This window comes from Canis lupus, chromosome X (assembly GCF_048164855.1).
Source record: "Canis lupus baileyi chromosome X, mCanLup2.hap1, whole genome shotgun sequence".
Lineage (NCBI taxonomy): Eukaryota > Metazoa > Chordata > Mammalia > Carnivora > Canidae > Canis > Canis lupus.
Window position 1 is genome coordinate 57,146,572 of NC_132876.1, and position 18,767 is coordinate 57,165,338.

At 37.6% G+C, this 18,767-nt stretch overlaps 1 protein-coding gene and 1 pseudogene across 2 annotated transcripts in view; one reads left to right on the forward strand and one right to left on the reverse strand.

Moving 5' to 3' along the window:
- Positions 1-18,767, reverse strand: part of LOC140628026 (dachshund homolog 2-like) — a 536,985-nt gene that overhangs the window by 212,577 nt on the left and 305,641 nt on the right. The window lies entirely within an intron of this gene.
- On the forward strand, positions 8,195-9,362 carry LOC140627810 (palmitoyltransferase ZDHHC6 pseudogene; annotated as a pseudogene).

Here is an 18,767-nt window from a genome sequence, read left to right on the forward strand (position 1 = left end):
TGCAAATCTCTGTCCCTACTTCTTTCCTTGAAAGGATAAAAGAGTTCCATGTATACTCCAAATCCCCATTTGTGGTTTCTAATTTAGTGGAATTTTATGACATTGTCAAATATTTTGCTATTTGTCCTTCTATATGAACATAAAACTGTACTATATTTCAGGTTTTATATTTTCACTAGAGTAAAAATCAAATACTGTCATGGAAAAATCCTTGAGAAAAACTATCCATATTTCTTACAGAGAAAAACAGCAATATAAATTTATAAAAATTACTTAGTTTTGAAATATGATTGGTACTTAGAAGTCAAGAAAATACTGAGTTCAGCTCTGTTCTTAATAGTATATATTTCTGGGGTGCCTGGGTGGTTAAATTGGTTAAGTGGCTGCCTTCGACTAAGGTCATGATCCCAGGGTCCTGGGATGGAGACCAGGGATTGGGCTCCCTGCTCTGTAGGGAGTCTGCTTCTCCCTCTCTTTCTGCCCCTTCCCCTACTCATGTGCACACTCTCTCTGTCTCAAATAAGTAAATAAAATCTTTAAAAATAGTATATATTTCTTTTTCTTAAGAGACTTTGATTTTCAGACATTTTAATCCATTGTAGGTCTTTCTATTCTTAACAGTCAAAAGCTATTTGTCCTTCTATGATCTATCTATGGCTATCCCCAATCTTTAACTATACCTATCTTACAACATTTACACTTCTCTTTTATTTAAGTAATAAATACATAAATGCACATGTTATTTCTCCCACTAGATTCATCAGAGGTTAACAGGAACAAATTCTGTGTCTACATATATTCCTACAATGCCCAGTACAGTTTTTTAAATATTATCGTATACATGAAACAACATCTGAAATTAATGATGTACTATATGTTGGTTAATTGACTTTAAGTAAAAATATAATTGTAGATATATAATGGGCTGAAAGATAGTTAACATGTTTCTCAGAGCACACTAGTTAACAGGATTGCTCAAGGAATAGGATATTGTAGTTCATGTCTGTAATTGAGCTTTACTATCAGAATCAGTTCAAAAGTGACAGGTTAAATTATGCTTAAAGTCTTGAGGTTTAATAACTTTCCAAAATGTGTTTGAGCAATTTCCTAGTTTTGTAAATATAAGTTTATAACAAAATAAGATTTCTCTCAGATGAGCAAAGATCTTGCTATAGCTTACATCATTACTCTGAACATAGTTAACCATTGTGCCATACTAGACATGCACAGAGTGAATTAAATTTAAATGAAGTGAGTACTGATTTCAAGAAATTTCTTGAATCATATTATCATGCCATGTCCTCCTCAAAGATAAATAGAATTACACAGAGAAATTTGTTTAATTGAGGATTTAAAGTATTGACTTTTCAGTTAATCATGGCTTTGTTGTACCATTACCAAGTATTTCTTGCCAGCTCCATAAATGAGCAAGATATCCAAATACCATTTAAAAACATATACTATGCAAATATATATATGTATGTGTACATATGCATATATGTGTGTATATGCAATCACTGTGATAAGAAACAGTTTACAGTGTAAATAGGCATCCTGCAATTCTTCATGGAAGTTGTGGACTTGTGCATTTATTTGTAAAAAGGATAAAGAAAGTATTAAGTGAGCAATATGTGTGCTAATCCCCTCTTGACAAAAATGTTCTCATTGAAATGGGAAATTCATATAATGCCAACTGACTTTCTAATTTCAGTTTTGTATTCTCTGTACATCATCTGCACAGATTTCACCATATGCATTCTTCTTTTGTGTCAATGTAATGCAAAAATATGACAACCAAAATATCAGTCCCAAGGAAGGAATGTGCTCTATTTTAAGGAAAATATTTGTTTGTACAAAAATACATCGAAAAGAAGTATAAAGAAACTATTCAAATTCTTGGAGGGGTGCCAGGAAGATGGCAGAGCTAGGAGAACCCTAAGCTCATTCCATCCTATGTTTACAAATAAATATCACTCATATCCAAGTAAATAAACCAGAAAACAATCCAAAGACTAGCAGAACAAACTCCACAACTAAAGGTAGAGAAGAACCCACATCAGAGACTTTAAGAAGGGCAAAAATGGTGAGCAGGAGCTGCCTGCAGGAGGGAGGAAACTGCTGTTCCAAAGAGGGAAAAACACCAGGGAGCCCACACAGGAGACACAAACCCCCCTAACATCCAGCCGTGAAAACCAGAGAGGCTGAAGTCTGTGAGTTTTTATTACCAGCAGGACTTGGAGGCTGGAGCTTTAAAGTCAGCAACATTAGCAATGGGTGAGCCATGAGGGCAAGTGTTAGCCAGGTTCCCACCATTAAAGAGACAACAGTTCAAGAAGAGATTTGTCCCTTCTTGAAGGGACAGCTTGCACAATGTGAGGGAGATCTGTCTATACTGATTTCAGAGCATGTTGGGGGACTGCTTTGGGAACAAAGAGCTGATAGTCACCATTTTTATCCCCCAACTCGCAGCATAATCAGAAAGCCACTTGCAGAGGCAGTGCTGCACCAGACACTTGATATCTAAACTGTTGCCAGAGTGCCATTCCCACAAGTTCTCCAGAGAGCTCCCCCACTCCAAGCCTGCTTGACTTGGCCCTTGACTCAGCACAATTTTTGTTAATGTTGTACACCCCACCCAGCTGCCACACACAGATGTGGCTTTCCTCAACCACTGCACTCCATGCACACAGCCACCATGCACACAGAAGTCAGATGGTGCAACCAACCACCTGATGCACAGACACTGTGCCCAGTCCCTGTGTACACAAAGGTTATGGGCCCTTGTCCTATTGTGCACCACGCCCCCAGACGTAGTGCTTCAGGGAATCACCTAGGACTAGCTGCTCATTGCAAATTTTCCTAACACTGGCACCTCAACCCTGAGCCCTTCTGCTTTCATTCCCCAACAGAGCCAGCCTGCCCAGATCTCACTAGCATCACAGAGAGCAAACACAACCTATAACATGAAAAGCCAGGGCACAAAGCTGCTGTTTGGCACAATTTAACTTCTCCATCGACAGCATTAACAGAGGATCACCTGCAGGAAGCAGCCCAGCACCAACATTGGTTGCTTCCTTGTTTAGACCAAGCCCTGAGCTCAAGTTAGACTACCCTTCTCAGTCAAGCTTGCTTCAGTCCAAGCCCAGGGGTCCCCTCCCCAGAAGGCAAGCAAAAACTTTTGCCCATACAACTTCACCAAAGGTGGAATAAGTGATATGTCTCATTTAACAAGCAGACCAGAACACATCTAGTTAAAACATACAACATTCATGCAAGGGATCAGAAACTATTGACAGCATGCGATGAGGTCTTCTGCGAACAACTGGCCTGAAGGATAAAGCATCCAAAACAAAACAGTACAGGGCATGCAACACATACTAGAGGAACCCCTGAAGTGCCATGTCCTGGGCACTACAGGAACTTGTCTTCTTAAGGACATTACTTTCCAGAGCAGCAGACATAACTGGATTTTCTAATGCAAAGAAGAAGGCAGAGACTTAGAAAAAATGAAAAGATTGAGGAATTTATCCCAAATGAAAGAACAAAATAAGGCCATGGCCAGAGTTCTAGTGAAATAGATATGTTACAAGTAAGATGGATAATTTAAAGCAGGGGATCCCTGGGTGGCTCAGCAGTTTAGCGCCTGCCTTTGGCCCAAGGCGTGATCCTGGAGCCCCAGGATCGAGTCCCACGTTGTGCTCCTTGCATGGAGCCTGCTTCTCCCTCTGCCTGTGTCTCTGCCTCTCTCTATATATGTCTATCATGAACAAATGAATAAATAAATCTTTAAAAAATAAAAAAGATAATTTAAAGCAATTATCAGAAAGATACTAAATGGACTTGAGAAAAGAATACAAGACTTGAATTGGATCCTTACCACAGAGAAAATAAAATTAAAAAGAATCATCCAGAAATGAAGAATGCAATAAATGAGATTGGAAACAAGCTTGATGCAAATAAGAAGAGGCTAGAATAAGTAGAGGGAAAAAATAGTGACATAAAAGACAAAATAATGGAAAATAATGAAACTGAACAAAAGAAAGAAGAATTATATAGCATGAGAATACACTTAGGGAAATCAGGAACTATATAAAATATACTAACATTTGTATAATAGGAGTCCAAAATGAAAAAGACAAAGAAAAGGAAGTAGAAAATATATTTGAAGAAAAAAATAGCTGAAAACTTCCCTAATCTTGGGAACAAAAAGTCATACAGATCCAAGAGGAACAAAGACCTCCCTTCAAATCAAGAAAAGCAGGCCAAACCAAGACTTGTTATAATTAAATTTATAAAATGCAGTTATAAACAACAATAAATAAAAGAGCAAAAGAAAAGAAGTTCTTAACTTATAAAGGAAAACCCATAAGGCTGCTCAGAGATTTCTCAACAGTAACTTGGAAAGACAGAAGGAAAAAAAAAAAAAAAAAAAAAAGGAAAGACAGAAGGGAAGGGCATGATACATTCAAAGTGCTGAAAGGAAAAATATGCAACCAAGAATACTCTATCCAGCAACACTATCATTCAGAATAGAAGGTGATATAAAAAGTTTCCCAGACAAACAAAAACTAAACGAGTTCATGACCACTAAAACAGCCCTACAAAAAATATTAAAGGATACTCTTTGGGTAGAAAAGAGACAACTAAAAAAAAAAAAAAAAAAAAAGAGACAACTAAATTGACAAAGACAAAAAAGGATCAAAGAAAGTCTCCAGAAAAAATGACAAAATAAGTTATAAAATGGCGATAAATACATATCCATCAGTAATTACTTTTAATGTAAATGAACTAAATGCTCCAATCAAAAAATACAGGGTGTCAGAATGGACAAAAAAAAAACAACACCGGGATCCCTGGGTGGCGCAGCGGTTTGGCGCCTGCCTTTGGCCCAGGGCACGATCCTGGAGACCCAGGATCGAATCCCATGTCGGGCTCCCGGTGCATGGAGCCTGCTTCTCCCTCTGCCTGTGTCTCTGCCTCTCTCTCTCTCTCTCTCTCTCTCTCTGTGTGACTATCATAAATAAATTAAAAAAAAAAACACCCATCTATATTCTGCTGAGGAGACTCATTTCAGACCTAAAGACACCTGCAGATAGAAAGTGAGGAGATCAAGAAATTTTTATCCTGCAAATGAATGTCAAAAGAAAGCCAGAGTAGCAATACATACATGAGACAAACTAGACTTTATTTTTTTAAGATTTTTATTTATTTGTTTGACAGAGAGAGAGGAAGAAGCAGGATCCCTGCTTAGCAAGGAGCCTGATGTAGGGCTTGATCCCAGGACTCTGGCATCATGACCTAAGCTGAAGGCAGGCCCTTAACCAACTGAGCTACCCAGGTACCCCCAAACTAGACTTTATTTTTATTTTTATTTTTTTTAATATTTTATTTATTATTTATTTAAGTCACAGACAGAGAGAGAGAGAGGCAGAGACACAGGCAGAGAGAGAAGCAGGCTCCATGCACCAGGAGCCCGATGTGGGATTCGATCCCGGGTCTCCAGGATCGCGCCCTGGGCCAAAGGCAGGCGCCAAACCGCTGCGCCACCCAGGGATCCCCAAACTAGACTTTAAAACAAAGAATGTAACAAGAAATAAAGAAGGGCACTATATCATAACAAAGGGAACCATCAAACAAAGAGATTTAAAATTGTAAATATTTATGCCCACAATATGGGAATATCCAATTATATAAAACAATAACAAACATTAGGGAACTAATTGAGGATAACACAATAATAGTAGGAGAGTTTAACACCCCAGTTACATCAATGGACACATCATCTAAACAAAAAAATCAAAAAGGAAACAATGGCTTTGAATGATATACTGAACCAGATGGACCTAACAGATACATTCAGAACACTCCATCCTAAAACAGCAGAATACACATTCTTTTCAAGTGCACATAGGACATTCTCCAGAATATATCAAATGTGAGGTCACAAATTAGGCCTCAACAAATAGAAAAAGACTGAATACAAGGTGCCTGGGTGGCTCAGCAGTTAAGCATCTGCGTTCGGCTCAGGGCATGATCCTGGAATTCCAGGATCAGGTCCCACGTCAAGCTCCCCACGGGGAGTCAGATTCTCCCTCTGCCTATGTTTCTGCCTCTTTCTGTGTGTCTCTTATGAATAAATAAATAAATCTTTAAAAAAAGAAAAAGACTGAATACATACCATGCAACTTTTCTAACCACAATGTGAATGGCTCAACCAGGAAATCAAAGAAGAAATTAAAAAATACATGGACACAACTTAAAATAAAAACACAATGGCCCCAAATCTTTGAGATATTACAAAAAGGGTCCTATAAGGGAAGTACAGAGAAATAAAGGCGTACCTCAAGATGCAATAAAAATCTCAAATGAATATCCTCATATTATATCCAAAGGGACTATAAAAAGAAACACAAAAGCAATGGAAGGAAGGAAATAAAAAAGCCCAAAGCAGAAATAAGGGAAATAGAAACTAAAAACAAAACAAAACAAAACAAAACAATAGAACACGTCAAAGAAACATGAAGCTGGTATGATAAAAAATTAATAAAATTGATAAATTTCTCACTAGAATTATCAAAAAGAAAATAGAAAGGAACTAAATAAATAAAATCACAATTAGGAGGAGAAATAACAACCAAAACCACAAAAATGAAATTATAAGGAACTATTATGAAAAACCATATGCCAGCAAATTGGACAACATGGAACAAATGGATAAATTCCTAGAAACATATAAACTACCAAAATTGAAACAAGAAGAAATAGGAAGTTTGAATAGACTGATAACCAGCAAATAAATTGAGCCAATAATAAAAAAACTCCCAACAAACAAAAGTCACAGGCCAGATGGCTTAAAGGAGAATTCTACCAATCATTTAAATAAGTTAATAATTATTCTCCTGAAAATGATCCAAAAAATAGAAATGTAGGTAAAACTTCCAAATTCATTCTATGATGTCAGAATTACCCTGATACTAAAACCAGATAAAGTCTCTATCAAAAAAGAGGACTACAAGCCAATATCCCTGATGAACATGGATGAAAATATTCTCAACAAAATACCATCAAACTTAAGCCAACAACAAATTAAAATAATCATTCACCATGATGAAGTGGGATGAATTTCTGGGGTCCAAGAGTAGTTAAATATTTGCAAATCAATCAATGTGACACATCACATTAATGAAAGAAAAGATAAGAATTTATTGATTCTTTCAATAAATACAGAAAAAGCATTTGACAAAGTACAACATCCATTCATGATAAAAACCCTCACACAAAATAGGAATAGAGGGAACATACCTCAACATCATAAAGGCCATCTATGAAAAACCCACAGCTAATCTTATCCCCAATGGTGAAAATACAAGAGTTTTACTTATAGGGTCAGGAACAAAACATGGATGTCCATTCTCACCACTGTTGTTAAACATAGTACTAGAAGTCCTAGCCACAGCAATCAGACAATAAAAAATAAATACCATCCGAATCTCCAGGGAAAAAGTAAAACATTCACTATTTGCAGATCACATGATATCCTATATAGAAAACACAAAAGACTCCTCAAGAAACTGCTAAAAATGATGAATAAATTCAGTAAAATCATGGGATATGATTTTACATATCAAAATGCAGAAATCATTTGCATTTCTATACACCAATAACAAAATAGCAGAATGAAAATTAAGGAATCAATTTATAATAGCACAAAAAAACAATAAGATACCTAGGAATAAACCTAACTAAATAGATGAAAGAACTGAACTCTGACAACTATAAAACATTAATGAGATAAATTGAAGATGAAACCAAGAAATAGGAAAATATTCCATGATCATGGATTGAAAGAACCAATATTGTTAAAATATCTATACTATGCAAAGCAATCTACACGTGTAATGCAATCCCTATCCAAATACCACCATGTTTTTCACAGAGCTACTTCACAAACGATCTTAAAATTTAAATGGAACTATAAAATACCCCAAATCAGCCACAGCAGCCTTAAAAAAGAAAAGTGAAGTTGGAAGCACTGCATTTCCAATCTTCAAGTTACATTAAAAAGCTGTAATGAGGCGGGAGCGGGAGAGCAGCGGCCAGAGCGCCGGCTGGGCTGGGGAGACGCGCTGGCGGCACGGCGGGCTCCGCGCTGCAGCGCCGCACAACCGAGACCTGCTTTACTGCTTGCGCGGGCCTGACTTTCCCATGACGGAGTTGTCCGCGGAGGAGAAGACCTGTTCCGGGTGAGCCCAGGCCGCCCCAGAAATGCGATGGCCGAGGAGCGGGTACCAAGGACCAGGCTGAGAGGTTGGGTTTCGAGCCAAGACCCTGGATTCTCCTAGTTAACATTAAAGAGCTCTGAGGGTGTACCCGTGAAAATGGCGTGATCTGCATTGGCCTCCCACAATTTGAAGGCATGGCAGTTAAGGAACACACATGGACTCGTGGCACATGGAAATGTGTGCACAGAAAAAGGAAATCTATGATTTTCTAAAAGTAGGAAGGCATTCTTCCTCACCAAAATGGATACATTCTGCTCAGTTATCAAGTTTGAAAATCTCCAAGAACTAAAGAGACTGTGTCACTGGGGTCCCATCATAGCCCTCGGTGTTATAGCAGTATGTTCCACAATGGCCATGATTGACTCTGTGTTGTGGTATTGGCCTTTACATACAACTGGAGGAAGCGTGAATTTCATTATGTTGATAAACTGGACTGTCATGATTCTTTATAACTACTTCAATGCCATGTTTATTGGTCCTGGCTTTGTCCCTTTGGGGTGGAAACCGGAAAATTCTCAGGATAGAGAGGATGTACCTCTCTGGAGGATGTACCTCCAGTATTGTAAAGTCTGCCAAGCATACAAGGCACCACGGTCACATCACTGCATAAAGTGTAACAGATGTGTGATGAAGATGGACCATCACTGTCCTTGGATCAGCAACTCTTGTGGTTACCAAAATCATGCTTCCTTCACACTGTTTCTCCTTTTAGCACCACTGGGTTGTATTCATTCTGCCTTCATTTTTGTTATGACTATGTATACACAGCTTTATAATCGGCTCTCCTTTGGGTGGAACACGGTAAAGATTGATATGAGTGCATCCCGGAGAGATCCCCTTCCAATTATTCCCTTTGGATTAGCAGCATTTGCGGCCACCTTGTTTGCCTTGGGATTAGCTTTAGGAACAACCATAGCTGTTGGGATGTTGTTTTTTATCCAGATGAAAATAATTCTCAGAAACAATATAAGCTTAAATTTTATTACCTGTCTTTTAATATTGCAAATTTTTGTCAAATCAAATAAAGATCAATGGATGTTCTATATAAAAAAAAAAGCTGTAATGATTAAAACTGTATGATATTGGCACAAGAATAGACACATATTTCAATGCAATAGAATAGAAAATCCAGAAATAAACCCATGACTTTATGATCAATTAATCTTTAACAAAGAAATAAAGAATGTCCAATGAGAAAACAGTCTCTTCAACAAATGGTGTTGGGATAACTGGACAACAATATGCAAAAGAATGAAACTAGATCACTTTGTTACATGATACACAAAAATAAATTCAAAATGGATGAAAGATCTAAATGCAAGAACAAAAGCATAAAAATCCAAGAGGAAAACATTGGTCATAACCGCTTTCACATAGGCCATAGAAACATTTTTCTAGAAATGTCTCTGAAGGCAAGTGAAACAAAAGCATAATAATCTATTGAGAGTTCATCAAAATAGCAAGATTCTGCACTGTGAAGGAAAAAAAATCAGCTGAACTCTGAGGCAGTCTATAAATAGGAGAATATATTTGCAAATGACATATCTGATAAAAGGTTATTATCCAAAATATATAAAGAACTTATAAAACTCAACACCCTAAAAATAAATTATCCAGCTAATAAATGGGCAGAAGACATGAATAGACATTGTTCTAAAAAAAGATATCCAGATGTCCAAGAGAAATAAAAAACAATGCTCAAATTCACTTATGATCAAGGAAATAGAAGTCAAAACTATAATGAAAGGGAGGGGCAATATGGCGGAAGAGTAGGGGTCCTAAACTCACCTGGCACCACAAACTTACCTAGATAACTTTCAAAACATCCTGAACACCTATGAATTCAACCTGATATTTAAAGAGAGAACAGCTGGAATGCTACAGAGAGAAAAGTTTTCACTTCTAACAAGGGAGAAAGATGAAAAATTTTAAAAAGAATAAAGAATAAAGTGGGCTAGAGGAACCATGACTAACAGTGCTAAAGCAGAGCATCAAAAGCCTACAGGGCAGTAAAGCCCAGCCCTGGAGAAGTGGGAACTTTAAATATCCATGCCAGAATTTTCTCTGTTGGAAAAGTGCTTAGCAGGGAAATTGGACAGAATCAAAGGAGGGGCAATGAAGCCTCAAGATTCTTGGAGTCACTATAAGAGAAGGGGCACCCAGGGGAAGGTTCACCTCAAACCTGAGTCCGATATTGGTCTGGTATCCAAATGCCCCAGCCCTGTGGAGAAGCCAGTCAGTTAGGCGGGCCAGCTCCAGAGCTGCCTTTACCCTAGAGCCCAGCAAAGGATGGAGGTGGCTATACTTCATTCCCTTGAGGAAAAGTGGTCCCCAGGAGCGAGGGTCCAGTGGCACTGGGCCCCGGATACCAGGGCACCCAAGCAGACAAAGCCGGTGATCCTTCATTCCCTCTGGGACAGGTGGAAGTGGGGAGTGCACAGGAAAGTAAGAACTCTCCTGCCACTGGGTGCCCTGCAAGCTGTACAGATCAGTGTACACGCTCCTCGCCCAAGGAGCATCTAGGACAGTGTGGACTGGGAGACTGTGGTTAGTAACTCATGGGGAGCTCCACTCCAGAGCTAGAAATCTGGCAGCCACCATTGTTGTTTTTCCTCTTTGTTTCACCTTGTGCCTGGAAGAGGCGGGGCCTCTAGAGAACAAAGGCCTCATAGGATAAACAACTCATACTGAGCCTAGCACCCAGCAAGGGGCAGAGCAGCTCCACCCAGGCACAAACACCTGAGAATCAGCAGAGCAGACCCCTCCCCCATAAAAACTGCTGGAAGTCCAAGGGAAAAGCAAGATTAATGCACAAGCAGCACTGGAAAGCTCCAGGAATGAGGGAAAATAGGATATAGAACTAGAGGGTACTTTTTTTCCCCATTAAGATTCAATTTTATATCAGACTAAAAATTTCCAATATTTTTTGTCTTTTTCGACCTTAATTACTATATTTTACCAATTCTTCATTTTTAAGTTGTTTCCTTTTTTACTTCCATATTTCTACAAATACAAGTCTTAGATATAGTTTTCACTTCTGGATTCCTTTCAATGTATTCAATTGAATTTTGGTAGATATACGAGATATGGCTTTTTTTGTTTTTTTTATGCCTTGTTTTGGTTTATAATGGTGGAAGTTAGTACATTATAGAACAGGACCAACATACATCCAGAAACAAGTAGAATACCATGAATACCATGATGGTTCATTCTGTGAGATTATATTCTCTCTTCCTTCCCATTCTGCCCACTCTTTTACTTGTTTATATTTTTGTGGTCAATGTTGAGGCTTTATATAACTATTGCTGGTGTACTTAAAGTTGGGATTCATCATCTTCTAATATACACAACAAAATACACTCAGAATCAAGAGGATCACCCTCTAGGACCCCTCAGGTAGACTACATTATCTCTCCACTACCAATTCTTCATCAAAACCATCCACTGCCCCTTTTTTTCCCTTTTCATTACTTTTTCTTCTTTTATCTTCTTCTTTGTTTTGGGTTTTTGGCTTTGTATTTTTATTACTTTGCTTTAAAATTTATTTTTCACTTTAGTGGTCCTTTTGTTTTATTTTGTTCTGTTCTTTTTCCCTTATTTTCTGGTCTCTGACCTCTTCAGAATCATCTAGGATGTATTTTACTCAGGTAGTGGTTGATATTTTTGTCTCAGCGCACTTACAAAGCCACTCTCCACTGGAGAAAATACTAGAAGGAAGAATTCACGCAAAAGAAAGAACCAGAGACAGTAATCTCTGCCACAGATTTACTGAATTTGGATTTTAAAATGATGTCAGAAATTCAGTTCAGAAGTACAATTATAAAGCTACTGGTGGCTCTGGGAAAAAGTGTAAAGGACTCTAGAGACTACAGTACTGCAAAATTTAGATTTAATCAGGCCATAATTAAAAATAGATTAAATGAGATGCAATCCAAACTGGATATTCCAACTGCTAGGATTAATGAGGTGAAAGAGACAGTGAGTGACATAGAAGACAAATTGATAGTAAGGAAGGCAGCTGGAGAAAAAAAGAGAAAAACAATTAAGAGCCCATGGAGAAAATCAAGGAAATCCTTGATTTCCTTGAAAAGTAAGAATATACGACTAATTGTGATTCCAGAAGAGGCTAAGAGAAAGAGAGGACCACAATGTACATTTGAACAAATCATAGCTGAAAACTACCCAAATCTGGGGAAGGAAAAAGTACTCAGATCCAAGAGATAGAGAGGACCCCTCCAAAAATCAAGAAAAACCATTCAACACCTCAACATTTAATAGTGAAACTTGCAAATTTCAAAGATAAAGAGAAAATTCTTAAAGCAGCATGAGACAGAGATTCTTAACTTATATGGGGAAAAATATAAGATTAACAGCTGACTGCTCCACAGAGACCTGTCAGGCCAGATAGGGTTGGCATGATATATACAGGATACTAAATGAGAAAAAACATGCAGCCAACAATACTTTATCCAGCAAAGCTGTCATTCAGAATAGAAGGAGAGATAAAGAGCTTCCAGGACAGACAGAAACTGAAAGAATATGTGACCTTAACTGGCTCTGCAGGAAATATTAAGGGGGAACCATTAAAAGAAAGAAGAATCCTAAAGAAAGAATCCATAAAATCAGGGACTGAATAGTTAATATGATGACACTAAATTCATATCTTTCAATAGTAACTCTGAACGTGAATGGGCTAAATGATCCGGTCAAAAGATGGTGGTTATTGGACTGGATAAAAAAGCAAGAGCCATCTATACACTTTCTACAAGAGACTCATTTTAGACCTAAGGACACCTCCAACCTGAAAATGAAGGGTTAGAGAACAATTTACCATTTAAATGGTCCTCAAAAGAAGAGCTGGGGTAGCTATCCGCATATTAGATAAATTAAGTTTATCCCAAAGACTGTAGTAAGAAATGGAGAGGGACACTATATCATACTTTAAGGGTCTATCCAACAACAAGACCTAAGAATCATGAATATTTATGCCCCTAATGTGGGAGCCACCAAGGAAATCAATCAATTAATAACAAAAGTAAAGAGATACTTAGACAATAATACACTAATACTGGGAGACTTCATCAGGCACTCTCAGTGAATGACAGATATTCTAAGCTTCTAGAACATCACCAAAGAAACAAAAGGCCTTAAGTGATACACTGCACCAGATGGATTTCACAGATATATACAAAACTTTCCATCTGAATGCAATTGAATACACATTCTTCTCAAGTGCACATGGACTTTCTAGAAAATAGAAAACATACTGGGTCAAAAGTCAGGTCTCAACCAATACCAAATGATTGGGATTGTCCCCTACATATTTTCAGATCACAGTGCTTTGAAACTGGAACTCAATCACAAGAAGAAATTTGGAAGAAACTCAAACTCGTGGATGTTACAAAGATCCTAGTAAAAGATGTATGCTTTCATCAGGAAATTAGAGAAGAATTAAAAAGATTCATGGATATATATATATATATATATATATATATACATATATATAATTGGAGTTCTATAGTATAACACCCAGTGCTCATTCCATCAAGTGCCCGCCTCAGTGCCTGTAACCCAGTCACCCAACCTTGAAAACTAATAAAAATGAAGATACAGCCATTCAAAATCTTTGGGATACAGCAAAAGCAGTCCTAAGAGGGAAATACATCCCAATACAAGCCTCCCTAAAAAAAAATGGAAAAAGCTCAAATACACAAGCTAACCTCGCACCTAAAGTAATTGGAGAAAGAAAAGCAAGTAAAGCCTACACCAAGCAGAAGAAGACAGATAATAAAGATTAGAGTAGAACTCACTGAAATAGAGCCCAGAAGAACTGTAGAACAGATCAACAAAACCAGGAGTTAGTTCTTTGAAAGAATTAATAAGATAGATAAACCATTAGCCAGCCTTATTAAAAACAAAAGAGAAAAGACCCTAATTAATAAAATCATAAATGAAAGAGGAGAGATAACAACCAATACCAAGGACATACAAACGATTTTAAAAACATATTATGAGCAGGTATATATCAACAAATTAGGCAATCTAGAGGAAATGGATTCATTTCTGGAAACCCACAAATTACCAAAACTGGTACAGGAAGAAATAGAAATCCTGAACAGGCCAATAACCAGGGAGGAAATGGAAGCAGTCATCAAAAACTTCCCAAAACTCAAAAGTTCAGGGCCAGATGGCTTCCCATGGGAATTCTATCAAACGTTTAAAGAATAATATGTATTCTACTAAAGCTGTTTCGGAGCAGAGAAAGGGAGGGAATACTTCCTAGCTTATTTTATAAGGCTAGAATTACCTTGATTCCCAAACCAAAGACCCCACCAAAGGAAATTATAGACCACTATCCCTGAAGAACATGGATACAAAACTTCTCACCAAGATATTAACCAATACTATCTAACAGTCCATTAAGAGAATTTTTCACCGTGGCCAAGTGGGCTTTATCCCCAGGATGCAAAGGTGGTTCAACACTCATAAAGCAATCAACTTGATAGATCACATCAACAACACCAAAATAAGAACCATATGATCCTCTTAATAGATGTAGAGAAAGCACTTGGCAGAATACAGCATCCATTCCTGATTAAAACTCTTCAAAGTGCAGAAGATAGAGGGAACATTACTCAATATAATAAAAGGCATTTATGAAAAGCCCACAGCCAACATCATTCTCAATGGGGAAAAAGTTTGAGCCTTTCACCTAAAATCATGAACACGACAGGGATGTCCATTCTCACCACTGGTATTCAGCTTAGTACTAGAAGTCCTAGCCTCAGCAATCAGACAACAAAAAGAAATAAAAGGCATTCAAATTGGCAAAGAAGTCAAACACTTCCTCTTTGCAGATGACATTAAACTGGATATAGAAAACACAAAAGACTCTACCCCAAGATTGCTAGAACTCATACAGCAATTCAGCAATGTGGCAAGATACAAAATCAATGCCCAGAAATCAGTGGCATTTCTATACACTAACAATGAGACTGAAGAGAGAGAAATTAAGGAATCAATCCCATTTACAATTACACCCAAAAGCATAAGATACCTAGAAATAAACCTAACAAAAGAGGTAAAGGATCTATAGACTAAAAAGTACATAACACTTCTGAAAGAATTTGAGGAAGATGAAAAGAGATGGAAAAAACATTCCATGCTCATGGATTGGAAGAATAAATATTGTGAAATGTCTATGCTACCCAGGGAAATTTACATGTTCAATGCAATCCCCATCAAAATGCCATGGACTTGGATCTCTTGGTGGCTCAGCGGTTTGGTGCCCGCTTTCAGCCCAGAGTCTGATCCTGGAGACCCAAGATCGAGTCCCACATCAGGCTTCCCGCATGGAGCCTGCTTCTCCTTTTGCGGGTGTCTCTGCCTCTCTCTCTCTCTCTCTCTCTCTCTCTGTCTGTCTCTCATGAATAAAATCTTTTAAAAAAATGCCATGGACTTTCTTCACAGTTTTTAACAAATAATCTTAAAGTTGTATAGAATTATAAAAGACTCCAAATAGCCAGAGGAATATTGAAAAAGAAAACCAATGCTGGGGGCATCACAATGCTTGCTTTCAAGATGTATTACAAAGCTGTGATCATCAAGACAGTGTGGTACTGGCACAAAATCAGACACATAGATTAATGGAACAGAATATAGAACCCATAAATTGGCCCTCAACTCTATGGTCAACTAACATTCGACAAAGGAGGAAAGAATATACACTGGAAAAAGGACAGTCTCTTCAATAAATGGTGTTGGGAAAATTGGACAGCCACAAGCAGAAGGATGAAGCTAGGCAATTTTCATACACCACACACAAAGATAAACTCAAAATAGTTGAAACATCTAAATGTGAGACAAGAATCCATTAAAATCCTAGAAGAGGACACAGGCAACAATCTTTTTGAACTTGGCCACAGCACTTCTTGCAAGATATGTCTGTGTAGGTAAGGGAAACAAAAGCAAAAATGAATTATTTGGACGTAATCAAGATAAAATTCTTCTGCACAGCAAAAGAAACAGTCAACACAACTAAAAGACAAATTACAGAATGGGAGAAGATATTTGCAAATGACATATCAGATATAGGGCTAGTATTCAATATCTACAAAGAGCTTATTAAACTAAATACCCAAGAAACAAAAAAATCCAATCATGAAATGGGCAAAAGACATGAACAGAAACTTCACCAAAGAAGACATACACATGGCCAACACCATATTAGAAAATGCTCCGCATCACTTGCCATCAGGGAAATACAAATCAAAAACAGTGAGATGTCACTTCACACCAGTGAGAATGGCCAAAACTAACAAGACAGGAAACAACAAATGTTGGAGAGGTTGTGGAGAAGGGGGAACCTTCTTGAACTGTTGGTGGGAATGCAAACTGGTACAGCCACTCTGGAAAACTGTGTGGAAGTTCCTCAAGAATTTAAAAATAGAGCTACCCTACAACCCAGCAATTACACTACTGGGTGTTTACCCCAAAGATACAGATGCAGTGAAATGCCGGGACCCCTGCACCCCAATGTTCATAAAAGCATTGCCTGCAATAGCCAAACTGTGGAAGGAGCCACGATGTCCTTCGACAGATGAATGGATAAAGAAGATATTTAAAAAAAAATATATATATATATACACACACACACACACACACACACACACACACACACAATGGAATATTACTCAGCCATCAGAATGGATGAATACCCACCATTTGCTTTGGTGTGGATGGAACTGAATGGTATTATGCTGAGTGAAATAAGCCAATCAGAGAAGGACAATCATCATATGGTTTCACTCATACATGGAATATAAGAAGTAGTAAAAGGGATTATAAGGGAAATGAGGGGAACTGAGTGGGACAAAATAGAGAAGGAGACAAACCATGAGAGACACCTAACTCTGCGAAACAAACAAAGGGTTGCAGAAAGGGAGGTTAGTGGGGTGATGGGATAACTGGGTCATGGGCACTGAGGAGGGCCCTTGGTGGGATGAGCACTGGGTGTTATATGTTGGCAAATTGAACTTAAATAAAAACAAATGAAAAAATAAGATTCAACAATGAGATATAACCTCATACCTGTAAGAATGGTCAAAATCAACAACAGAGGAAACAACCGGTGCCAAGGAGGATTGGGAGAAAGGGGAACCTTCTTTCACTGTTGATGGGAATGCAAACTTGCAGCCATTCTGGAAAATAGTATGAAAATTCTTCAAAAAGTTAAAAATGTATCTATACTATGGCCCAGCAATTGCACTATCGGGTATCTACCAAGGGTTAAAACGTACTGATTAGAAGGAACACATGCATCCTAATAATAGCATAATTATCAATAATAGCCAAATTATAGAAAGAGTCCAAATATGCCATCTCCTCTTTATTCATTCATCTATATATATAATGGAATGTTAATCAACCATAAAAATAAACAAAATTTTGCTATTTGCAATGACCTGGATAGAAGTACAGTATTATGCTAAGCGATAAAAGTCAATCAGAGAAAGGCAAATACCATATGAAAAATATCATATGATTTCATTTGTATATAGGATTTAAGGAACAAAACAAGCAAAAGTGAAAAAGAGAGGTGAAGAGAGAGGGAGACAGAGACAGAGACAGAGAAAGGCAATCCAAGAAACAAACTCTTAAGCATATATAGCAAACTGATGGTTACCAGAAGGAAGGTAGGCAGGGAGATATGTTAAAAAGGTGGTGAGGATTAAGGGGTGCACTTGTGATGGGTGTTTTATGGAAGGGTTGAATCACTATATTGTAAGCCTAAAACTAGTATTTCAGTGAATGTTAACTAATTGGAATTTAAACTGTAACATAAGAAAACATGGAAAAAATAAAGATACTCACTGGACTTCAGTAAAGGGTGGAGGACATCAGTGAGACCCTTGACAAAGAGATAAAAAATAACATATCAGAGATGGAGAACTCAATAAATGAAATTAAAATACAATAGGAGGAATAAATAATATGTGACAGGAAGCAGAGGAACATATTAATGATCTCGAAGTTAAAGTAATAGAAAATAATGAAGCCAAGCATGTGAGAGACAAATACTGCATGATGAGAATAATCTTTGACAATTGGTTCCTCCATCAAGCATAGCAATATTCATATTATAGGGATCCCAGAAGGAGGAGAGAGAAAGGTGGGTGGGAAATGTATTTGAAGAAAAAATAACTGAAGATTTCCCAAATCTGAGGAGGAAAACAGATCCAGGTCAGGGGGCAGGGAGATCATTTTAAAGATTGTAAGAGAAAAGAAGACAGTTACATACAAAAGAAACCCCATAATTATTTCAGCTGTTTCAGCAGAAGCTTTGCAAGTCAGAAGTGAGTTGCATGACATATTTGAAATGCTTAAATGAAAAACCTGCAGCCAAGAATACTCTATCTAATAAGGGTATCATTCAAAATTGAGGGATAGATAAAGAGTTTCTCAGATTAACAAACTTAAAAAGAA